The sequence below is a fragment of the Ochotona curzoniae genome, unplaced genomic scaffold, assembly GCF_017591425.1.
Source record: "Ochotona curzoniae isolate NIBS_2020 unplaced genomic scaffold, NIBS_Ocur_1.0 contig_1, whole genome shotgun sequence".
Taxonomy (NCBI): domain Eukaryota; kingdom Metazoa; phylum Chordata; class Mammalia; order Lagomorpha; family Ochotonidae; genus Ochotona; species Ochotona curzoniae.
This window is the reverse complement of record NW_024464918.1, coordinates 39,173,648-39,199,098: the sequence shown is the minus strand read 5'-3', so window position 1 is coordinate 39,199,098 and position 25,451 is coordinate 39,173,648. Positions and strand designations below refer to the sequence as shown.

The 25,451-nt window shown below is 48.6% G+C and overlaps 1 protein-coding gene and 1 pseudogene across 4 annotated transcripts in view; one reads left to right on the top strand and one right to left on the bottom strand.

Annotated features, from left to right (window-relative positions):
• FBXW11 (F-box and WD repeat domain containing 11) overlaps positions 1 to 6,106 on the top strand; it is a 94,643-nt gene extending 88,537 nt beyond the window's left edge. For all 4 annotated transcript variants that reach the window (XM_040972203.1, XM_040972195.1, XM_040972212.1 and 1 more), the window contains one exon: positions 3,509 to 6,106. The gene's annotated coding sequence lies outside the window, so the exon portion shown is untranslated. The remainder of the gene's footprint in view (positions 1 to 3,508) is intronic.
• LOC121152520 lies at positions 1,182 to 18,541 on the bottom strand (annotated as a pseudogene).
• Positions 18,542 to 25,451: the final 6,910 nt, after the last annotated feature.

The following is a 25,451-nucleotide window of genomic DNA, read 5'->3' as shown; positions in this document are numbered from 1 at the left end:
TTGGGATGGGCTGCAACATCCATTGGTTCATGTGGAAGATAGGGCTGGAGACAGAACTGACCCAGCAATCGCAACCACCAGCATGTGCATAAGCTGGGTGATGGACTGTACCAGACACTGTACTGGCAAGCACATCCAAGAATCTGGTCTGGGATCACTTCAGACGAAGTTTCTTTGAGGATTCCTCCAATCTTAACTGCTGGACTCAGAACCCCAACCATGAAGAGAAGTGCAGGTTCCATGGTCTGACCATGGAGTGCATGTGTCAAAGCTGAGCTTCCTCAGTAGCTCAGATGGAGCAGTGGACAGCATATCCAGGTGCACATGGAGCATATGGTAGTACATTGGAGTCTGCAGAGGACACCTGGTTCCACAACAGAAGACGAACAGATCGATCAATCAGCCCAACCAAGCTTTGGCAGTGAAAATCTGGGCAAGTGGAGACGCTAAGGTGGACTGTGTCAGCCAGTGAATTCTGAAGAGATTTCATCATGTTTAGAGTGACGAGATTGGCAGCAATTCAGAACAGTTGAGCTATCAAAACCACTTGAGCAATGCCCTTGGAGCATGCCCCACATCGGGGACCCTGGGGTGGTTGGGAGGGTGGGTGTGGCTATAACATTACCACAAATATTTCAGAGAAATAACTCAGCATATAAACACAATGTGATCTTGGAATTATCTTCTGTCTAAGCAGGTTATGCAGTGTTGCTCCGTAACACTTGTACATAACTGATACAGCCTCCAAAACATGTAATTGGAAAATCAGAAAAAGTGATACCAAGAAAACTAGACACTTCACTTCAGCCACAACTCATGGGCTTCTCTATGCCCCCTAAAGCCTTCTGAAAGTGATTTTAAGGATAACAAAAAAAAAGTATCAAGTCGGATGTTTATAAAATGATACTTGCAAAACTAACCTATGTAAAGAAGTAAGTGTCATCAGAAGAGATGATAAAATATAAAATAGATCAGAACATTGAAACTGAGTAATCTATGGGAAAAATCAGTAAGAATAATTTTGGGGAAAAACTTTTTGCATTACAAATCTGAAGTACATCTTTACATATAAAATCAACAAGGAATACATTTAAGCCTTTCATTGCCACATAATTGGATATTTTGTGACAATAAAAATGATACGCTGTTTGAATAGGTGTACATCAACACTAAAACTCATTTTAATTTATTCCCTTATTGGTAACTTTTGATGCATGCTTAGAGTTTGGTTCCCAGAGAGCATTTTTTATGAATCTTGAAGCTGTACCCCTGTCCGATTTTCCATCCTTTTTCTTGTGTGCTATTTCCTTGACTCTGTTCACGTATGCTCTTGATTCTTTCCAGTTCCTATTATATGGGATGCTCCTTAGAATTAACTCATTAACACGCTTCTTTTACTCATTTCTGTCACACATCATAGTTTTCAATGTCTCATCCACAGCACCAATGAAGTTCTCAAATGTTAACAAATCTCGTGAATTTCCACTGGATAGTCTTCATTAATTTCAGTTTTTTGGTTTGTTGTTTTTTAGTCTTCATTAGTTTCTTCACCTGCCGTTATGACCAGCTTAGGGCCTGCCACTCCTGTAATTGGATTTAGTACCATTTTATTTAAACTTAAACAGCCACATGTGGCTTGCTGACTCCTTGTTTGGGCCAATATTGGTTTAGAGGTTAGAGACTTTATACCTTTTGCAGTAAGATCTTCAACAATTAGAGTTAAGTTTTTGTGTGTGGTACCAGGTAAGAATGTAGATACTCTTTTGATGGAGTTAGACAGTTCCAGAACTATCTGATGGAAAGATTTTCTTCCTTCTGTTGAAATACCCAAGAACGTTTTTCAAAATATTCTTATCCTCTTACATATGGGTCTGCTTTTGGATTCCAGGTCCTTCTGTGACTATGTGCCTGTCCTTTCACCAATAGCATCCTGTCTTTATCTTAAATCTTCTGTATCATTTCAGGCTTTAAAAAACTGTGGCATGTAACTCTACTCGTTCTTGAAAATGACTCTGACTCTGAAATTGTTAGGTATAAATAATCTTAATATTTATTTTGATGGTTAATCCTAATTATCAGATGCTGTGTGGTTTTTGTATCTTTGCCCACCCTTTTCAGCCTCTGGATGGAATTATCTAAGCATTTGACATGTCTGGGTTAAGTGATAACATGTTCAGAGACTTGGGGGACACAGGGTCATGGTACCCCCTGTGGGATGGACTAGATGGACTGGCAGTGTTCGCCTCTCTAATCTCTTGAGTGCTGGTTTTTCAGAACAAGTTAGATACTCTTAAACATTATTCATGGGAGACCAGTGGTGAATACAGTGTAATCTGCCTTATATTCATTGAGAAGACTTACTAGGATTTTTGGTCTTTATGAAAATCTGCAACCTTTTGGAAAGTTACCTTAAGTATATGTCCCTTAAGAAGACCTTTCTTTTCTGCTGTACAATTTTATACCTAAGGTAACTTCAGATTTTCTAATCTAGGCCAGTGGTTTAGCTTAGTGCCTGAAGGGGATTTGACACAATATTGATTATGAAGTAATATGAATGGATTTGGGCTTTAAAAAAAATTAAAACAGGATATCAGCCTCTGGTGTATTTTTAAAAAGACACTGTTTATTTGAAAGATGGAGTAACAGGGAGGTGAGACAGAGAGAGAGAGCGCTTCCTTTTACCTGTTCCATTCTCAGATGCCCGCTGTAGTCAAGGTGAGGCCAAGCTGAAGCCAGGAGCCAGGAACTCCATCTGGGTGTCCACCCACATGGGCGAGGCCCCAGGTACTCAGGCTGTCACCCACTGCCTCTCACATCCATTAGCAGGAAGCCGAGATGCCAGTGGAGTAGCTAAGAGTTAATGCAGCACTCAAAAATGGGATATGGAAGTCTCCAAACAGCAGTGTCCACAATGCCTGCCCCTGAACTGTATTTTTAACTCAAGGCTGTGATTAATGAAATGTGGAGCATGTCATCTTGTCCCTCTAAGTCATTTCTGATGGCTGACATCCCATCTGACAGGGGAAGTTTGTTTATTGATGTTGCCAATGCTGTGGCATTGGGGAGGTAAGGGTTCTGGGCGTGGGCTGCTGAGGCAGGGCTGGGGCTGCTTGACGGTGGAAGGCAGCAGGAAGCGCACTGCTTCTGCTCATGCTCCCTGGCAGCAGCACTGAAGCAGCCGCCCCCTCTGTGAAGCCCCTCCCTGTCACTAGAGGATTAACTCTGAACCTGATGCTGTGTTTCTGCACCTTCCTTTGCCTATGTGTGAAGTAGACACAGGAAGCATTTCCACCTTACGGGGTGGTGTGAGGTTAAAGTAAACGTGCCTGGCATGTGATACGCTCCTAGCAGCTTGCATCTCCCGCTTCCTATGCTGACCACCCGAGAAGCAGACCTGCACGCTGCTGGTCACACCGGGTGACTGTGTGGATGGGTGGGGCCACCGTGTGTACATCTTTGTCTAACCCATTTATCCATCCCTATTCCCTTTCCCCCCTCTGCCTCCCAGAGTTTCCTAGTATTGAACTACTGGCTACATGGCTACCAGATGCCTACGGGAATTCGTTCACAGCTGAGTTACGAAGCTGGAATTGGTTCTAGACGCTGGGTAGATGCAAAGCAGCCTAACTCTTCAAGTACCGACATTTTTCACTTCCGACCTCGGCTCTACTTTGAGAAGGATACCTTAGCTTCCCGACTTCAAGTAGAACAGAAGCCCATTTCCTCTGCCACCAGTGAACAGATCTAATGCCTCAAATGTAAATTGTTCATATTAAAAGGAACATACAATGTGTTTTGCAGAAGTAAAAGCAACCGGCAAGAGAAGACTTGGCCTCTAATTTATACTGCTTTGCACTTTGGTCTGACCTTAAGAAACAGCATTCTTCTACAGTGAAATTTTGGGTGCCAAACACCTACCCAGAATGTCCAGGGCTTTTCTTTGCAGAAGTTAGCATTCTCCTTTTGACCGTCCAAGTCATTATGAATTCTGACTTGTGTTAGGAACATGTCGGACAGTGAGAACAAATTTCTCGGGATTGTTTTAGTAACATTTTTTTTTATTTTTGTTTTTTGAATTCTACTTCCTTTGTGTACTGGTTTCTTTTAATTTAAAGAACTATACACCAGTTATATTATCTCCCAACAGGTAATATAGCTCTTTTCTTTCATTAACTGTTCTCTGTTCCCCAGCCATCTCCTGATATTTGGTAGAGTAACACCTTTATATGTGTGCTTGCCTCCTAATTTAAAATACTGTATCCGCATGTAGATATAATGTACATAACAGTTTAACCTCAAGGTTGCTGGAGTCGGGGGTTGGCCCCAGTGCCTGAGACACTAATATAAAGTGTGTACGCACTTAGCCATGGGCTGGACTCAAGAATCTGACAGCAGGGTTGATGTGGATAGCCTAGAACCCTTCCTGCAGTATTCATACAGTGGTTTTATTTTGTCATTGTCATTGTGTGTGTGTGCGCGCGCACGTGTGCGTGTGTGCATGGGTGTATGTGTGTGTGTTTAATGTAACTCCTAAAGTTTAACACAAAAATGTTTTATTTGTTGTGCAGTATATATAATAGAGAGGTACCTTAAACATTTTTGTTGTTATTGGTCTTTCCTCATGAATAACTTGGAGGACTTCTGGTCAACTTCCCATAGTATTCATTTGGTTTCACTGTCAGAAATCCTTATTGTGTGTGGTATTGACCTGAATTTCCTTGGCTCCAGACTTCCTGGGTCCTGGCCTTGCCTGGGGGCAAGCAGGGCCTGCTCAGATGTTGGGGTTCACTGAGCAGGCGAGGCCCAGACACCCACCTTGAGGGCAGGGCACTGTTGGGCAGTACAAAGCTTCCTGCCCATGCATCCCATCCCAGCCATCTCTGGTGTCACCTGCTCCTGTGGCCCCAAGCAGGTTCTCTCCGCTCCCGTCTGCTTTGCCGCCACAAGTGCGTGACTGGTACTGTCGCACTGGCCATGCATGGGAAGGACAGTGGCATCCGCTCGGTGCTCCTCTGCCCTTGCACAAGCAGCATTAGGCTTTGATTTGTCCCCTTGTCATTGTTTCCAACGGCCGAGGACGTCTGCAGCGTTTTAAAGGACCAATCGGTAGTCTCCTGGGACGGAAACCTCTTCCCGTGGAAGCACACTTGAGAAGTAAAGGGAAGGCCGCTGGCCCCTGGGTGTGGGATCAAGGCGTGTGTGTGTGAGCTGTGTCCTGGCTTGACTCTGCTGTTTTTAGTTCTTCCTTTCATATATAGGTGTATGTGTGTGTACACACATTTACATACATAAACACATACATGTAATCCTCCCCTCCCACAGGTGACTAACTTTCTATGCTTTTGAGAGGTTGAGCCTCAAAATGTGGAGATGAATAAATAAATAACTAAACCGCCATCCCAAGGTAGACGCCATGAGCTCGACCGCGGCTGTGGAAGTTGTTTCACTTTGGCCGCCCTTCACCTTGACAGCTTGTGGGTCTAACCCCTTAGGAATGCCCAAGGGCAGGGGAGGGTGGGGGGCAGGGCGGGAGGAGACAGTAGTTCAGAACGAATGGATTTTTTTTTGTTGTTTTTGCATGTTTATTAAAGAAGTTCCTCTTGTTCCTTGGGAGATCATGGCCTTTGAATATGCACACAACCTTTGAATTGTGCCTATGAAATTATAGCAGGGGACTTTGGCACCCAAGGAATTCTGACTTTACTGGGATTATAGTAGTAATTCCCAGCCATACTCTGGACTTTATTTTGCTAACCATAATTGAGCAACTGTAAATTACTGCTATATTAATGTTTTAAAGCACTGGGATAGTCTAATTCTAACTTGTAATTAATTATGTTTGCCAATTATCTGTTTGAAAGAAATTTGTGTCTGAACAGCTATTGAAACTGTTAAATTGTACAGATATTATTCATGACAGCTTTGTACTGTGGAATGTGCTTAATAAAAAACAAAAAGTTTGACCTTTGTCCAATAAATGGCTAAATAATGTCCGTAAATCAGGTATGAGTATTCTGCCATACTCCGAATCTGGCTTCATGCAATTGTTACATCAGCTACTAATTCAAAGCCAATACTCTATTAATAAAGTGTTGCAATACTCTGATGTTCTGTTAAGAAATTTTTCCCCTCCAAAAAAAAAAAAAAAAGCCTGTTAATGCTCTTAGTAATTCAGTGGGAATTAGGATTGAAGTTTCCAGAATCGAAAAGATAGATTACCCTGTAGAATGAAGTTGGTGGCCAACTGGGTTTGACCTATGAGAACTTTGTAAGAGGTGATGTAATTCCTGCGTCTTGGGACCCTTCCCGAGCGCTGCCTTGGAAAGCCCAGGATCTGGGGGCTCCTTGAGAGCACTTCTCCGGCACATCTGTGATTCCCACACTTTTCGTTGCTTCACAAGTTGCTCCCAGAATAGCAGAGTAGCCCCTTCAGTGTGGCTTGCAGGTGTTCGTGGATCCTTAGCCTCTCCTTCAGGGGTTGGGGGACAAGGATGAGAGATGGTGGGTGCAGCTCCCGTCACTCCAGGCCTTGGACAGAAGTTGTTCCGTTCTCCATGTTTGCAGACATCCCGTCACTGGTTGAGGAGTTAATGGGAGGAGCGCAGTATTTCTACTCGCAGGGGCTGAGTTTTCAGGAAAGCTGGGTGTTTGTTAGTTGACCAGACTGGGAATGGGATTTGGGTGATACAGTTTGAGTGTTTTCATACAGAAATACTTTTTTTTTTTTTTTTTTTGGTAAAATGTTTTAAAAATAGGCGATGCGCGTGTGGCTCAGAAAGTCTGTTCACAAACCGTAAGGCATGGAGTCAGCAGTCCTTTTCCCTCGTCACCAGCTGTCATTCGTGTTTGTCCTTCGCAGATAGATTCTGAGTCGACGATTGTGATTTAAACCTGTCCATACCTTCCTCCTTAACGGACACGGACTGCCCTCTGCAACCTTGCCCTTTCAGCTCATGTTCACGTACAGGTGCATCTTAGTACTTGGAATTCTACCTCATTCTTGCTCATGATTATAAGGCTGCACCTGATTTTTATGCAGCCGGTTCCAGTTGAGGGTGGAGTTGGCCTCTCACTCTATTCAGGAAATACCAGCCTGCTTTTCCTTGAGAGGGAAGGTGTTGCTCCAAGAAAGTCATAGCTCTAAATTCACCCCATGTTGATTGTCAAAGACTTGAAGAGGGATGGGGCGGGCACCTTGGATATCTCCTCAGAGGCTGGGGTGGTACCTTGTCATCTCAGCCTGTTTTCCAGTTGATGAGGAGATAGGAGGTCAGGCCATCTGCCTGTCATCCTGTCACTGATGAGCTGTGGGGGGGATACCTGCTTTTGGTGTACTCTTCCATGTATCACCTGCTCAGGTCTTGCAAGCATGCAAGTCCATGATGCAATGTCAAGCAAAACTGCAAATACAGATCATGTGCCAACCCAACTTAGAAAAGCTGGCAACTGATTTCTGAGATAAATCTCTGTGACATCAATTTGCCTTCTCTGAACTAGCGTGATTTAAAATTTTTTAAAGAAAAGATGTATTTAGGGCTCAGCATGGTGGCCTAGCGGCTAAAGTCCTCACCTTGAACGCACCAGGATCCCATATGGGCGCCAGTTCTAATCCCAGCAGCTCCACTTCCCATCCAGCTCCCTGCTTGTGGCGTGGCAAAGCAGTCGAGGACGGCCCAAAGCCTTTTGACCCTGCACCCGCATGGGAGACCCAGAGGAAGTTCCTGGCTCCTGGCTTCAGATCGTCGCAGCACCAGCTTTTGCGGTCACTTGGGGAGTGAATTGTCGGATGGAAGATCTTCCTCTCTGTCTCTCCTCCTCTCTGACTTTGCAATAAAAAATAAATAAATCTTTAAAAATAAAGAAAATATGTATTTATTTTATTTGTAAGCCAGAATGACAGGAAAAAAATCATTGCTAGTTCATGCCCCAAGTAACTGACTTCAGATAGACCAAGCCAAAGCCAGGAGCCTGGACTTCGTTTGTGTCAGATGGGTGGCTGCTGTCTTCCCAGCCGCATTAGCACTAAGATGGATCAGAAGCAAAAATAGCTAGACCTGGAACCCTGAATGGGATGTGTGTGCCCCGAGCATGCTGGCTTCTGGCCCATTTTGAGTTACTTGAGGCTGTCCAAGTTTGAAGAACTAAAGAGGTTCCAGAGGAAAGGTACAAATTAAATGAGAAATCTTATGGCAAAGTGGCCAGCAATGGAGTGCCTTTTTTCTTTTAAGAATGTGATCCCAAAAGGCAGGTGTTTCAAAATGGAGGAGAGGGAAGGCACGCAGCCCTAGTGGCCGTGGCCGTCCTCTTGTGAGATGAGAGCAGCTGTTTGTGTTCACATCTCAGCCAGGCAGCATTCGGCCTGAGATCAGCTTGTGCTTTAAAGGGAAGAAGGTTCTGGAAGCTTGACAGAGTCCCAAGAAACTCTCTAGACTCGCAGCACAAAGTTAGGTGTGATCACCTTACATAGATTCAGTAAAAATCTGGAATGACTGAGTCCATGGCCATCCCTGGAAGCTTACCTTCTAAGCAGGAGGTGGTGGAGCCCACAGGGACAGAGATAGCCATGGGAGTGCACATCAAAAGTAACTTTCTCAGGGGCTCCTTGTGATGGCTCAATTAGCTGATCCTCCATGTGATCCTCAGTCGTTTGTGCCGTCCACACTGCATGAAGTCAGAGGGAGAGGAGGCGCTGGACAAGGATGGGCACAGCAGACTGGGGGTTCCAGCAGACGGACAGTGGGATATAGCAGAGGACAGAACCCTGAGGAACTGGAGAGGCGATTCTGAGGGTGTTAAGGAGACAGAGGCCCTGAGGAATGTACGGGCGGCTGAGGGCGCTGGCCACCAGACGAGGTCATCACAAGAAACGGGGGCTGTCACTCTTAGAAAGTTTCCATTCCAGGGTGCACATCAGCAGCGGCTGCGGGGCACACCGACCATCAACTCGCGAACCATGTGTGTGCGCGACTTCTGGGCGGTGGTTGGTCAGTGGCCCCGGGGGACAGCGGGGTGGCGGGCAGGTAGCCAGGTGCTGCGTCAAAGGTCCGGCCTGAAACGTCACAGCCTGGAGCGGGGCACCCTGGCTGGAAGGGCCCGTGCGCCAGGAGTCGTTCTGGGGGTTGCCCTACGGGAGGGGACCATTGCTTGACCAGCAAAGGGGACAGAGGTTGGGAGAACTCCAGTTCTGGCGGCTGGAGCTTGTCTGGGGCTCCTCCTGGGAGGCGGAACCATGCGTGCCCACTAAGTCCCCAGAGGACACCTAACCCCGGGGCGCACCATCTCCCAGTCCTGCTCGCCACACCCAGCAACGGGCACCCCCTGAGCTCTGGCTGCAGCCGCCCCGTCTAGGGTCGGGAGCGGAGATAAAAGCTGCTGTCAGTCCGGCCGCGGCCAAGGCACTTTACAGCACGGGCTGCTAGTTTTCCTCTCAGGAAATTTCATCATGTCTCCAAGAAGGGGAAGGGAAAAAAGGGAGAGGGTGGGTGGGTGGGAGCGAGAGGGAGAAGGAGAGAGAGAGAGAGGGAAAGAGAGAGAGAGAGAGAGAGAGAGGCTAATTGGCCGCAGACGGCTTAGGTCAGCCGCAGGTCAGCGCCGCATGAACCCTTTAGTGGTCCTCTGCGCTCACCTCATCTCTCTAATAATAGTTTTTCCTGGTAATAATAATAATAAAAATAAAAACTAGTGCTGCCTCCCCTGGCATAAGGTGACATTCCATTAGCATATGGAATGGCTTTCAAAACACATCCGACAGTGGGTTCCTGCCAGCGGAGACCAAGCAGCAGCAAGTGGCCGAGCAGAGAGTGGGCGAGGACTGCCACAGCACCCGGGTGGCTTGTTTCCCAGCGTGAACCACTGGAGAAGACAGTGATGTCCCCTGCTCCCCACCCCACAACCCCTCTCTGCCAGCAGCTCTGCAAATGGAGGATTTCCTAGCCCGCCTGGCTCCCTCAGAGGGCAGCCAAGGGGAGCACAGGGCACAGTCCTCACCTTGTTCAATGAATGCCTGTTGTGGGCATACGGTAGGAAATAGATACAGTCAGCTGGGGCCACTGTCCTGTCCAGCACGCTCCCATGGCTGTCTATTGTGCTTTGAACAGAGATCAATCCCTTCTGTCTGCCCATGGTGACAGTCCTGCTTCCTGACCACTGTCCTCACTCCCACTCCTTCCTGCCTCAGAACCTTCACACGTGTGGTGCTCTCTGCCCGCCGCGTAGTTCTGCCTCTCTCCTCAGCGGTTGGCCTGTCTTTTCCTTACTCAGGTCTCACCTCATGCACCTGCCGCTCCACGCGGAGTCATCTGTGGCCAGGATGTCTCCATGGTCCCTGCCCTTCTCTGCTGCACCCTCTGTTACTGTTCACTCTATCATTTTCTTTTCTCCCTTCCTTCCTTCCTTCCTTTCTTTCTTCCTTTCTTTCTTCCTTCCTTTCTTTCTTTCTTTCTTTCTTTCTTTCTTTCTTTCTTTCTTTCTTTCTTTCTTTCTTTCTTTCTTTCTCTCTCTCTCTCTCTCTCTCTCTCTCTCTCTCTTTCTTTTTCTTTTAAGATTTATTTATTTTCACTGGAAAGGCAGATATACAGAGAGGAGCAGAGACAGAGAAGAAGATCTTTCATCCCACGATTTACTCCCAAAGTGGCTGCAATGGCCAGAGCTGAGCTAATCCGAAGCCAGGAACCAAAAGCTACGAGATCCGTCCTGGTCTCCCATACCAGGTGCAGGGTCCCATGACTTTGGGCCATCCTCAACTGCTTTCCCAGGCCATCAGCAGGGAACTATAAGGGAAATGAGGTAGCCGGGAAATGAACTGGCACCCACATGCGATCCCGGCGCGTGCAAGCTGAGGACTTTGGTTACCAGGCTACAGTGCCAGGCCTCTGTGGGCATTTTATTAACTCATCCTTAAGGCTCATGTGTCTGATGAATTTCTTGGTTGCAAGTTACAGAATCCCTTCCCCATACTAGTCCAAAATGATCTGCACAAAAACAACAAAAAAAATTGGAAGTTCATATTCATTGAATAGTGCTGCATAGGAGCATAGCGTTGGCATAGACATAGCTGGATCTAGGTACTTAATATTATCCAAAATCATGCAATTTTCCAGGTCTTTGCTCTGATTTCCTCAAAACTGGTGTTATTTTTAGAATGGCTCTTCCCATGGGTTACTCAACCAGCTGCCAGCAGCTCTGGTCTACTCAGATGTGGTGGAAGGTGTACAATGACTGTGCTGGTTTTGTTACTGTCCTTGACTCATATGCATGTCCTAGGGTCCAGAGTGGAGAAAAGACCGGTTAGTCCCCAAGGATAATCCATAGGGAAATTGGGGAAGTTACCCGAAAAGAGGTCCGTGGATACTGATCACCCAAACACCTGCATTGCACCATTAACAATGATAACCGCAAACAATGGTGACTCCTTTGTAAGGAGCGTGAGAGCTTCTCTGCTGCCTTCTCAGGTGCCTTTGCACGGAGCTGGATTGGACTTTGAATAGCTAACCAAGACTCAAACCTGTGCTCTGACAAGGGATGCTGAGATTGCAAGTGACGGTTTCATGTGCTGTGCCAAAGTGCCAACCCTCCGTGACATAATTTCATTAAATTTTCTCAAATAAAGAATCCAGTTGATGTTACTGTTTCTCTTCCCCCCACTTTACAGATGGAGCCACTGAGATCTGCAGGGGCCAGCGGATCTGTCCAGGGTCATCCAGCCAGCAGACAGAAGTCCTTTTTTTTAAAAAAAAGATTTATTTATTTTTGTTGGAAAGTCAGACAGACATACAGAGAGGAAAGGAGAGACTGAGAGAAACATCTTTTGTCTACCGGTTCACTCCCCAGGTGGCCTCAATGCCCTGACCTGAGCTGATGTGAAGCCAGGAGTTTCTTCTGGGTCTCCCACTTGGGTGCAGAGTCCCAAGGCTTTGAGCCATCCTTGACTGGTTTCCCAGGCCACAAGCAGGGAGCTGGTGTGGAAGTAGAGCAGCCAGGATATGAACTGACTCCCATATGGGATCCCAGGAAATGCAAGGCGAGGACTTTAGCAACCAGACAATCGCACCAGGCCTGAGCCCTGGGGTTTGAAGCTAAGTAGATCCCATTGTCTTCATCATGGTCCCCAAATTCCAGAAATTGCAAACCAGTAATCTCAGAGTCAAAACTGGCAGACTGGTAGGTTTTGCTTGGCCCCCTACCTTATTTCTAAATATATTTGAGCTGGTTTCCAGTGTTTAAAAATTGGGAACCTGCACAACAAAAAACAAACAAACAAAACCAATTTATGCTTTCCTGCTTTTCCCTGCTTTTCTTGAGCAGGGGGCAAGCAGAAGATTGGCAGCATTGGGATTGCCAGCCTGACATGCCCACCTGGCAGAGATCGGTTGGAGCCTGGGGCTCAGTCTCTCTCCCCTTTGGGCACTTCCTACTGCTCTCTATGGCCTTCCAGACCCCTGAGGCCAGGAGCTTTTTGCTGCGCTCACCAGTTCATTACAGGGCTCTATCTGCCCGGAGGGCATTAGAGCTTGGGGGGGGGGAACTTTCCGCCAAGGCACCTTATGCACTTTGGACCCCAGGGCACTGGAGCTACTAGCGACTGCCCTCCAGCAAAGCCCTGCTGCTGAAGGCCTGCTTTTGGCACTAGGACACTTGGAAGGAGCCCCATTTTTCCTTCCACCCTCCCCCGACCCAGAGCCCCAGTTCCACTGCCCTTCCACCTAACTCAGGTTTATTAGCCATCGGAGGCCACTTTCTTCGGCAGTGTTTGTCTTGGGGACACGACTCTGGTTTTTTTGCTACCCCCCCTCCCGAACCCCCTGCTGTTTCTTCCTAATCCTCGCCAGGAGACCCATTACCTGGATTATCATGAAACCCGAGCCACCAGCGTGAGCCCTTTGCAAGGGATGGACCATTTCATTTCTGCCCGGTCCTGTTTGTTTAAACTCTCTGCTGGCAGGGCGCTGGCTGGGCGGCGGAGTTCCACAGTGCTCTCGGCAAATGGTCTGGCCCATTTCAAGGATCCGTGTTGGGAGCCAGGACGGGAGAGGCGGTGGCTGGAATGCAGGTTGTGGGGGAGGAGGGCACCTCATGGGTGTGTTCAGGGAGGCCTGGACTTGAGGATGAAAACAACAGTTTTCCATACATTTGGCAAATCGGGTTTACAGGTCCTGTTTTAGGCATGAGAACATTAAAGCTTGGCAGGGGTTGGGGCTCTATTGTCTTGGGTCACAGGGCTAGCTAAGGAAGGAGAGAGAAATATGGTACAGCCTAGCAAATACAGGCATGCCATATTTCAGGCTGGTGATCATGGTGATAGTGATGATGGTGATGACGATGGTGGTGATGATAGTGGTGGTGATGACGATGATGATGGTGGGGATGGTGATGATGGTAGTGATAATATTGATGATAATGGTGCTGACGATTGCACTGATCTGAGTCTGGTTTGAGTGTCTTTTGGTGCTTCCCTTTGAAATGTAGTCTCATTGTGAGACACGAAAAGGGTAGAAACTTGATGAGACCAGTGTCCAGAGGCAGGGCCCTTGGGAGGTGATTAGGGTTAGGCAGTCCTCAGGACGGAACCCCTGGATGAGTTACTGGTGGCTGTATCAGAAAAGAGAGACTGAGCGCACACACACACACACACACACACACACACGCTGACTCCTGCCCTGTACCATCGCAGACTCTGTCAGCAGGAAGCTCATTAGAAGAGATGGCCTTAACCTTGCATACCAAGAATCGTGTGCTGAGACAGACCTCTTTTGGTAAATTCCTTGTCTGTGCTTTCCAGAAACTAGCACCAGAAAACAGAATTATACACCCACGAGCGTTGGAACTGAAATGCACAGTGAAGATCTCCGCGGTCAGGATGAACCGAGCTCCCTGCAAGGCACCACCTGGCTTTCGTTCCAGCAGGATCCCTTGGTCAGAGCCACACAGTGTTCAGTACGGATGGCACTGGTGACCTGAGACTGAGTGTTGCACCTGCTGCTTGGGGGCTGGGGCTGAGTTCTAGAATGACACTATGGCTCAGTTTGCTCATCTGCAAAATGGGTGGAGTCACTGACAGGAACTTCCTAGGATGTGAACAAAATGATGTATAGGAAGCTATGGCAAGGCAAGGTCTCAGATAGAGAGAGCTGGCAGACAGTGGCCACCCAGGGAGTGCTAACAAACCCAGACTCCTACTGGGAGTGGCCAAAGGCCAAGTGCCAGCTGCAACCCCTCCGGCTGGGGGCGCATCACACTTGCTAGAAGGGTCCTTCGGTCCTAATCTCCCTTGTGAATGTGTCGGGAACGTTAGACACTGCCTGCAAGCACACAGCAAGGGCCCAACCATCACTTTCTTTTATCCTGTGATCTCCTGCTAGGAACTAACTTTCTTTTGCTGTCTATACATCTGCTGTATTAATTAGCATGTATATATTCGGCTGTAGGTAATAGGAGAACCAGGGGCTGATATTGAGAGGCAATGGATCAAGCCACTGTTTGTGACACCAGCATCCCATTGTTCAGGTCCTGGCTGCTGCTTCTAATCCAGCTTCCTGCTAACGCACCTGGGAAAGCAGTAGAGGACAGCGCACCGAAGTGGTTCCCTGCCTCTGTTTCACAGGAGACCAGGATGGAGATCCTAGCTCCCGACTTTGGCCTGATCCAATCCTGGCTGATGTGGGCATTTGGGAAGTGAACCAATGGATGGGAGATCACTTTGTCTTTATCTCTTTCTATCATTCTACCTTCCGAATGAATGAAGGTGCGCGTGCGTGGTTTGAAGAAATGATAAAGAAACCAATGGACAGCATAAGCAATTAAGGCCTCTTCTAGTAAACATCCAAGGGCAGGCAGCTGTTCCCAGGGTGATTCAAGCAGTCCTTACAATGAACAACAAGACCTTTCTCTCTTTCCCTTGCCATCCTTCATGCCCAGACTTATCAGAAGGCTGCCATTGCTCAGGGCATTTTGCTTTGACATTCATGCCTTCCTCTCTCCTAAGGTGGAAAAGGCTTTCCTAAAAGGCTTAGGGCATATCTGGTTGACCAGAATTGAGGACCAGGCTGGCTCCAACTCCAAGGGGTGGAAAAAAGGAAATGGCAGAACCTGGTTTTCTTGGATCAGTCACAAGTCCCTTGTAGCTGGGCACACCCTGTAAAAAAGAAGAGCTGTGGTACCAAGGATCAAGTGGGAGGCTGGCTGCCGAGGCTACCTTTGGAGAGAAAGGGGGAAGTAGGACCTGGTGCTTAGGCCAGCCCAGCTGTTGTGGTGGTGACGGATGGGCGTCCTTGAGCAGTTGAGGTGTGGCAGTGATTGATGCTGAAGGATGAGAGGCTAAGTGAGCTTCAGGTAGCAGATGGCTTCAGGTAGCAGGTGGCTTCAGGTAGCAGGTGGCTGGCACGACAAGCACACATCCTATTGGGCTGCCTTAATCAGTCCAGCTTCCATCTGCTACTTATTTTTTCACCAAAGCTGATTCCCTTGGAAATATGGTTGGGCAAGGGCCCTATGTCTGTTCCTACTGTAAACAAATGCATAGGACTGGCACAATGGCCTAGTGATTAATGCTCCTCCTGCAAGTGCTGGCATTCCATAGGGGAGCTGGTTTGTGTCCTGGCTGCTGTATTTCCCCTCCAGCTCCTGCTTATGGTGTGGAAAAGCAGAGGAAGATGACCCAAAGTCTTGGGACCCTGCACCCACATTGGAGACCCAGAAGAAGCTCCTGGCTCCTGGCTTCAGATCAGCTCAGTTCCAGCCCTTGTGGCTATTAAGGGAGTGAACCAGTGGATGGAAGATCTTTCTCTCTGTCTCTCCTCTCTAAATCTGCCTCTTCAATAAACAATCAGTCAATCAGATAGATAGATAGAAAGAAAGAAAGAAAGAAAGAAAGAAAGAAAGAAAGAAAGAAAGAAAGAAAGAAAAAAGAAGGAAGGAAGGAAAAAAGAAAAAAAACCCAAAACTAAATGCTGAGCTCAACCAATCCTAGACAACCAGTGGATTTTCTGTAACTCAAAGCAACTGCCTCCCCTGCTCTTTGCACCCCAGGGTCTCCCCAACCCTCACCAGGTGCATCGTGGGTGCATGCCTGAATGAACTCACAGCCACGTGGGGCCCATTGCAGCTGCAGTGGCAGGAGTCTCCGCCCTGTCACCTAAGGTGTTTTAATCCCCGCGGTTCCCCAGGCACATTCCTTCTGGATCCTGCTTCCAGGAAAAATGTTGTCTCCGCTGAGGTTAGAGCATGTTCTCTGCTGTCGGAAAATGAAAACTAGTCAGCCCCACGTGTCGCGCGGGCAGCGCGGCTGATGGCTGCCAGCCGAGGGCGCTGCAGGGGTCGGTCTGTCCAACGCTGGGGCAAGCTCCACCACCAGGCTAAGCCAGAGGAGGAGGAGACCCTGGGGCTCAGCACATGCACGGACAGCCTACAGTCATCAGCTTGCCTTCTCAGGGGACTGCGTGGGAGACGATCGGCGTCCCGCAAGGCAGAAAGTGCGTTGTGCGGGCGACCTGAGCCGTGCGCAAAGGTTTTTCCACGTTACAGTCGGTCCAGGGCCACTCCCGGGATCTGCGCTTCCGGGCTCAGATGGCTCCTTGAGGTCAGGCCACGGGGAGGAGGCGTGTTCGCTTTTGGCAGGGAAAACAGTGGTTCATGGTGGGACGGATGGAGATTCGTAATGGGGTGATTTATTCCGGGAAAGGTCTTGGGGTTTTCCTCGTGGTTTGTATTTGAACTTGGGTTGGAGGAAGTAGGAGGAAAATGGCTTCCACACAGGGGATTGGGAATGGCTTAGGGTGGATGGCGCCTTCGAGGGCTAGGTGGGAGTTTGGACGGATCAGAGAATGCTATCTCACCTATGTTGATTCACGTGTCTGCCACGTCGTTCACTCCCTGGCTCACCGACTTCCTCCTGTGTTTCTTGGCTTGGAAGCTGTGTGCACCTGCTCTGTGCTGGGGATGGGGCACACCCACTGAGCACCAGGGATCCTACCGTATCACAGGTATGCCCTCTGTCGGGGACTAAGTGTTCAAGTTCATGGGCTGGTTCCCAAGTTGCTGGTGGTGGCAGGGGGTGCATGCGCCATGTGAGGGCCCTTAGGATGAAATCAGTGCCTCAGTGCCTTTCTAAGAAAACACAGAACGCTCCAGGGATCTCTCACTTCACTGCAAGGATGTGAGAAGTCAACTCCCACCTCTAGGAGGACCCTCATGAGAGCCAGGTTCTGGTGGTCCTGGCTCTCAGATGGTCAGCCTCTTGCTCTATGCAAAATGCATGTCTGGGCTGTTTCTTTTTAAGATTTATTTATTTGAAAGGCAGAGTTACACACACACACACTCAGAGGAGGGATAGCCAAATGCTATCTGCTGGTTCATTCCCTAGATGGCTACAACTGGGTGAAGCTGAGGCCAGGACCCAGGAGTTTCCTCCAGGTGTCCCACCTGGGTGTCAGGGGCTCAAGCACTTGGGCCATCATTTGCGGCTTGCCGAGGTACATTGGCAGGGAGCTGGATTGGAATCCGAACAGCTGGGACACGAATGCTGGCATCGCAGGTGGTGGCTTAATCCACTGCACCAGACATCTACCCCACATTTCTGACATTTATAGGCTTGCCAGTCCATGGCATTTTGTGACAATAGCCTATGTTGGCTGTAGCACCCTCCTTCAGAGGAGAGCCCTGATTCAATCAAGAACAAGAAATCGAGAAAATAGAGGTGCTAAAGAAGTGAGCGACTTGACCCAAGGTCACACAGCAAGCAGATTTGAACTTACGTCAACTCAGATTTTTACCCTCATGCTAATAACCAGCCTTGCTGATGAGGTGGGTCTATGAATTGGAGCCTGGAGCAGGGAGTGGAGGGATGTTGGAGTAGGGATGCTGCAAGAGCTGATCTTAGGAGTAGACGATGTCTCTCACCTCCTGCTGTGGTTAGAACGTTCTCTCCAAAACTCCAGCTGAAATACCAAAAATCAAATACTAATTATAAATGGATTTGAAAGGGGTTGGGAGGAGAGGAAGAGAAATCTTTCCATGTGCTGATTCACTCTTCCAATGGCCACAATGGCCAAGGTTGGGCCAAGCCAAAGCCAAGAGCCTGGAACTTCATCTGGATCTCCCACAAGGGTGGAGGAACCATTTTTTTCACTGCTTTCAGAAGTGAGTTCATAGGGAACTGGATTGAAAGTGGAGCAGCCGGGACTCGAACCAGGGCCCATATCAGATGCCAACATCCCAGGGGTGGCTTAACCTATTGTATTGGGATATCAGTTCCTTGCCATCAACTTTCTTGGGGACCACTACTCCCTTGCTTTCAGACCATCAGAAAAAAATAAATGTCATTTATGAGAAAGAGAGAGCACATTCGCTTCTGTTGACTCATTCCCCGAACGTTTGGAGGTGGCAGTGGCTGGAGGAGGGCAAAGCCTGAGCACTGAGCCTGGAACTCAGCGTGCATCTTCCTGCTGGGTTGTAGGCACGCACTCACCTGCTGCTTCCCAGTGTGTGTGGGACCAGGCACCGGGGCTCTGATAAAGGATGCTGGTATCCCAAGTGACACCTTAACCATCGTGCCCAATGCTCACTGCAGAAATCAATTGAAAAGCCTTCAGTGGAGGCTGGGGAAGGTGGTCTGGAGATGCCCCTCCGGGGCAGACAGGGGATTAGGAGTAACAGCAGCTTCACCACAGCACATCAAAGCCTGCAGCAGGTTCTTTGCTGGATTTGACTCTGTGAGCCCTCAGACCCAGGGCTGAGCAAAGAGGGGCTGTGGTGGAGAAGACACCCACCACAGTGCCTGTTGGGCATCCAGAAGCAGGGAGGAAGCAGTAGACCAGGGCAAGGAAGGGGTCCACACTTTACTGCTTCCGGTCTTCAGACACCTGCTGCTTTTCCACGGCTCCTGTTCTTTGGCATCTTCCCCTCTCCCAAAGAGGATTGTTGTGGAATCCCAACCTCACAGCTTTCTCATGATGCCTGAGAGAAACCAAGCAGCAAGAAGATGGTGACGAGAGAGCTCTGAAATTTCTGAGGGGTATCCCTGGACTTGAATACTAGCCTACTCACTAAGCCAAGAGCGACAAGTCACTTACTCTCTCGGGGCCTCGGTTTCCTAGTCTGTAAAATGGACTGGAGGATCTAACTCTGCTGCCTGGCTGAGATTGCTCTGGGAACTGGCAATGGAAATATGTTTGGAAAAACTCCCAGAAAAAGCATCTTACCGAGAAAGCAATGTCAGAGGATTCCCAGGAAGCAAGAAGGGAAGGATGAAGCAGGAACTGACACGCAGAAGGGCTCCTCCCCTCCATCCTCCCTGACAAATGACTGTTGGTGCCACCTCTCTGGGGACACTTGGGGTCGGCTCTGGGCCTTGCTGTGCACCCCAGCCCCTCCCCAAGTCCCTGGGAGCTTTGGAGATACCCCATCCTAAAGCCAAGCTCCCCACAGGCAGACTTGGGTCTTCCCAGTTACATAGAAATCTCAGATGCTAAGGACAATGTGAGGAGCATACAGGATTGTTGGTCTGAAAACCCAGTCCTATGTTCTGGTCACTAACTCAGCCCAGGCACCCAGAAGGCCGGGCTCCGCTTCGGTGGCCCATGGGAGGCACACCAGGCCCTCCTGCATGTGGTTGTGTGGATTGCTTTGTGTATAGGAAAAAAGGCTCAAAATAAGTAAAATCAGATGTTCCCACTGGAGTGACAGTGTGATCAACCCAGAGTAAGTTGAAACCATTGTAAGTGAAAAATGCATGCCATGCACCAGACCCATTGTGTGTCCTAGCTTCGTGGAACAGCGCACTGTAGAGTGATGGCCGTTACCTAGGGGGTTCATGGCTGGCTGGGATCTGGGCCACAGTGGATCATACCACATGATGCTGGCCCCCCCGGGAAGATTTCCATTCCAAATGGGAAGTACAGTCTCTGTTGAACCTGCGTGATGGCAGTCCCATTTCAGGGCTGAAGACATTGGAAGTCATGCTATCTGAAGTTGGGGCCAATGCAGTGCCTTGGCTTCTCCCAGCTTTTCCAAGTCCCACACTAGGTTGTTTTTCAAGCTACCTGAATCTAAAGAGCAGTTGGGAGGTAGACATGAGCCACATCTGGGCTTTGTTTGACTTCAATTTTCTTCTTCTTCTTCTCCTTTTAAAAGATTTATTTATTTTTGTTGGAAAGGCAGAACAGCAGAGAGAGAGACAGAAAGATCATCCATCTGCTGGTTCACTCCCCTAATGACCAAAACGACCAGAGCTGAGACCATTTGAGCCAGGAGCTTCTGGATCTCCCATGTTGGTGCATGTAGGGAGCTGGATTGAAAGTGGAGCAGCTGGGGCAAGGCATGGTAGCCTAGGCCAAAGTCCTCGCCTCGAATGCACCAGGATCCCATATGGATGCCGGTTCATGTCCCAGCCGTCCTGTTTCCCTTCCAGCTCCCTGCCTGTGATCTGGGAAAGCAGTCGAGGATGGCCCAAAGCCTTGAGATCCTGCACTTGTGCGGGAGACCCAGAAGAGGCTCCTGGCTTCAGATCAACTCAGCTCTGGCCATTGCGGCCACTTGGGGAGTGAATCGATGAACAAAAGCTCCTCCTCTCTGTCTTTCCTTCTCTCTGTATATCTGACTTCCCAATTAAAAAAAAGAAAAGAAAAAAAAAAAAAGAAAGTGGAGCAGCCGGGCTTTGAACTGGCATCGTGTAGAATGCCAATGCTGCAGGCAGAGGATTAGCCTGTACTGTATCTACTCCCTGTTTTATTTTTTTTTAAAAAATCTTTAAGATTATTTTTTACTTAGTCTATTTGAAAGGAAGAAAGGAGAGCCACTGGTTCACTTTCCAAATGCTCACAACAGGCTGTGCCAGGCCAAAGCCAGGAGCCAGGAGTCTATCTGGGCATCCCACGAGAATGGAGGGACTTGGGTACGTGAGCAATACTATCTAGTGTCCTTCAAAGTGCACAGGAACAGGAAGCTAAAGTGGAGGGCCAAGTCGGGATTCGAACCCAGGCACACCAACAAGAGATGTGGACATCCTGACTGCCGCACCAAATGCCTACTCCCCAATTTACTTCCTGTACGACAGAAGATACCTCCTCTTCATGTACCCCCTCACCGGGGTTTCTTACCCATGAGTCCTCACCACTCTGGAGCCAGCTGACATGCAAAAAAAAAAAAAAAAAAAAAGGAAAAAGAAGCTGTCTAGACGGGGCTCACCCCTCCGGACAGGGAGGAGAGCAGACAGCAGACACTTGGGCCAGCACTGAAACCCAAGCCCTCATGGCCCACCCTCCCTGCGTCATCCTCAGAGCAGCTCCGGCTGTCAGGGCCACAGCCAGAGTCGGCCCAAGGTTGCTTCTCGCTGCAGTTTCAGAGAGTCTGTGCTTCTGCCCCAGGTCAAGTTCGCCTTTCTCCAGTGAAGGTTGCACTCAGAGGACCCCTCTTCTGCTTCCTGAGCTGCTTGTTTCGGGGATGGTGGTGAGAGGAAATGATGGCTGGCTGTAAGACTTAGTCCTGAGATCCGCGTTCAGGAGAATGGCAGCTACTAATTGAAAACATCAGTTTAGGGGCCCTTACGTCCAAGGGAACAGGTGCAGCTTTGTGGTTTTAGAGGGAGTATTGTTTTTTTTTTGGGGGGGGGGGAGGGGAAGGCAGGAAAAGTGCCCAGATAAGGTCCCTCCAAAGTCATCAGAGCTTTCCTCTTCGGCCATGAATTACTCAGAAGGTGAAGGGAAAGACTAACTGAAAAGCTCAAAGAAAAACCAAGGCAACACGCTAAATCTGCTTCTCTCTTCCAAGGCTTAAGAGAGGAAAAACTGTTGATTGCAGATTGCTGATACTCCCTTACAATGCCATCCACTCCTGGGCGGATTTGCCTTCAACTGCTTTGATTCTCAACCCAGAGAAGGAAAGCGTCTCTTTCCACATAAGCCCAGAGCTAGTGTTGTTCCTCTACGTGTCACTGCTTTTACCTGGCTGGCAAAGGACAGAATTTTTCTTTTTGTGTTTTGTTTTTGCTCGACAATAGTCATTGCACAAATCTTGGGGGTGAGGGGGCACAATATGATGTGGCAAATCAAATCCAAGAATGCATGGGAAAATTCATTCCCAATGCCCATGCCCAATGTCAGCGTGCCTGGAATTGAATCCTGCCTCTGCTTCTCATTTAGCATCCTGCTAATGTGTATGGGAGACAGCGGATGATGGCGCAAATGCTTTGCAGTGTCCCCAAGAGCTCCAGGGTCTTTTCTTACACATCACAAGAGGCCTGAGTAACTTCAAATGCACACCCTCTCAAGGTCAAGCCCAATGGGAAAGTGTAAAGAATTTTCTTTCCCCCAGCAAAAACATAGACTGACAGCTGAGGTCAAATGCCCATCCTTGAACTGTTTCTTGTGGCTCAACGGTTGCTATGTTGTGTGGTGTGTGTGTGTTTAAAGATTTCTTTATTTTTATTTGAAAGGCAATTCTGCATAGATATAGAGAGAAGAGAGCAGAGAGAACTTCCATCCACTGGTTTAAGCCCCAGGTGGCCACAATGGTCAGAGAGGAGCGCATCTGGGGCCAGACCAAGAGCATATTCTGGGTCTCGCAAGTGGGTACAGGAGCCCTAGAATTCGAGCCATTCTCTGCTGCTTTCCCAGGCCAGCAGGGAGCTGAATCAGAAGTGGAGCTGCCAGGATTCGAACTAGTATCTTCTTGCAAGGTGTACTGATCACTACTACCAAGCTGCTCTTAGCTGCTCTCAGTGGACAGAGTGAGGGACTATGTATACACACATTTACACTATATTTAGTGTTGCCTGTATTTGCACTTATCTACCTACACCTGCTTACTTGTCTCTGTCACCTTTCTCTGCCTTGCGCCATGAATTCACACCCATAGGTCCAATGCAACCTGCTAGGTTCATTCTAGTTTTCTGCCTCTTGGTATTTATCACACTTCTCAGACAAGAGGTCCAGAATGTATTACTCATTTGCTGAATGCTCCTGGTTGTGACTATTCTCTTGTCACTGTTGCTGTTGCCCACCCCACAAGCACATGAAGGACCACCTAACCTTCTCAAGCTCTGATCTGATATGCTGGGATACATTCTCCCATCCCCTCAATCTCTCTGCACATAGAAGAAACTCTGTTTATCGCCCTGTGTTCCCAGCACCCAATGCTGGCCAATGCTCAGACAGACAGACAAGCTCTTTCCCGATCAGGCTCTGATGTTTCATGCCAGCCAGCATGTCTGCCACACTGCCTCCTTACACAAGGGCCCTTCTAATCCTGCCTGGTGAGCCACCTGTATCAGGACCCCCCTGAGTGGAGCCACCCCTGCATTGCCACTGCCCGTGCCCCCACAGTGCAGACATCTGTCTTGCTTGACCGCACCTTGATGGCTGGAGGATGATTCCTTAGGAAGGGGAAAGAAGGGGAAGAACCGGAGTTGCCCAGTGGTTGCAGGGTGCTGCACTGTGTGGAAGCCACACTGTGTGACTATCTGCCTAGGCCTTAGGTAGAAGCTGCTGGGATTTCTCTTATCCAGAGATCATCTCAGGAATCAGCTGTGAACACGGGTCTCTGTGAATCTCCCTGTGCTCTGACCTGGAGAGAGTCCTCCTTCCCTCCCTCCCTCTTCCTTCCTCCCTCCCTCCCTCCCTTCCTTCCTTCCTTGTTTGTTTCCTTCCTTCCTTCCTCCCTCCCTCCCTCCCTCCTTCCCTTCCTTCCTTCCTTCTTCCCTCAGAAATATATTCCAGTTGGGGCCTGGAGCAATGGCTTGATTGGCTGATCTCTCCCTTCAAGTACCAGGATCCCATATAGGTGCCAGTTCATATCCCAGCTGCTCCACTTCCCATCTAGCTCCCTGCTTGTGGCCTGGGAAAGCAGAAGAGGATGGTCCAAGGTTTTGGGACCTTTCACTAACTTATGAAGAGGCTCCTAGCTTCTGGCTTTGGATCAACTCAGCTCTGGCCATTGCAGAGTTTAGGGAGTGAATCAGCAGATGGAAGATCTTTCTCTTTGTGTCTCCTTCTCTCTCTAAATTTTCCTTTCCAATAAAAATAAATAAATAAATAAATAAATAAATAAATAAATCTTTAAGAAGAAAAAAAATCTTCCATTGCTGATCCATTCCCCAAACGGTCCCAACAGGCTGAGCTAGAAGCTAGGAGATTCTTATGGGTTTTCTACATGGAAGCAGCTTCCCAAGGCTTTGGGCCATCCTTTGCAGCTTTGCCAGGCCATAAGCGGAGAGCTGGATCAGAAGTGGAGCAGCTGGGACATGAACTGGGACAGCACCCACATAGGCACTAGCAGGCAGAGGATCAGTCAGCTATGTTACCATGCTGACCTTGGCCCTGGTGATTTTCTTGGGCCCAGATTCCTAGAAGGGGCAGAATTCGTGGTTCAGCAGGGACGGTGCGCTCTGAAGGTGCTGGCCTTGGTGAGCCAGCGTCAATGCTCAGTACACGATGAATACACCCCTGAGAAAATAAACAAGTGCAACTCGGTTCCAGAGGCTGCTCACATTTTCTACAGATGATACTTGTCTGCCGGCCTCATGACATCACCTCCTTTTCTATCCTGGGATTGATGTGGGAAATTCTGCCTCAATCTTCTGCATCAACAAGCTGTGTGTCACCGAGTTTCTCAGAGATGGGCAGCTCACTGCCGTGTGGCCTGCCCAACCCGTGTGGGCCAGGCGCCCGTGATTTATAAGGTCCAAGTATGAAGGAAAGTTAGTGAAGTCCTTTATAGGTCACCTGTATTTTTTCCTACCATAGATGTTTTGACTCATGGCTTTCCTTTATGTCACTCTGCCCGTAGTAGTGTCGGTATTATGAAAGTGGAATAAAGAAGTTACTGTGGTGGAGGGCTGAGTTGGCCCCCAGGGAAGTGTTTGTGATTCTGAATAGAAGGAGAAAGTGAACTGTGAGGAGGTGAATTAAGACAAAGATCTCCAACCAGGAGGGCTCCTCCTTCAGCTTGTGCTGGGAGCTGTGGGGGTAGTTGCTTTGGTCATTCACTTGACGCTAGCTATATGCGAGGTACTGTCCTGGGCACTGGGGACCCAGGAGAGATGGGACATTGGGAGCTGAAAGTGAACACCAACACAAGCCTTTAGCGTAACACCTGCTGGGGTTCCCAGGCCAACCGGAGGAAGATCCAGTGGGGACTGTGAACAGGATTCCTTTTATTTTAAAGTTATGACAATTTTTATTTCTCTGTGAGGCAAATGGAGCTTTCATGCACTGGCTTACTTCTCAAGTGCCTGCAACAGTTGGGACTGGGCTGGGGGTAAGGCTAGGGAGCTGGGAACTCAATCCAGGTTTCCCATGTAGGTGACAAGAAACAGGTTGCCTGAACCATAATTTCTCCCTGCCAGGGTAGAAAACAGGAGATGTCAGGAGTCGTATGCCTGTGAGGTTGGGCATGGGAGTCCTAACCGTTAGGCTAATTACCCTCTCCTACACTGAACTCGGGAGAAAAATTTGTAAGTCATT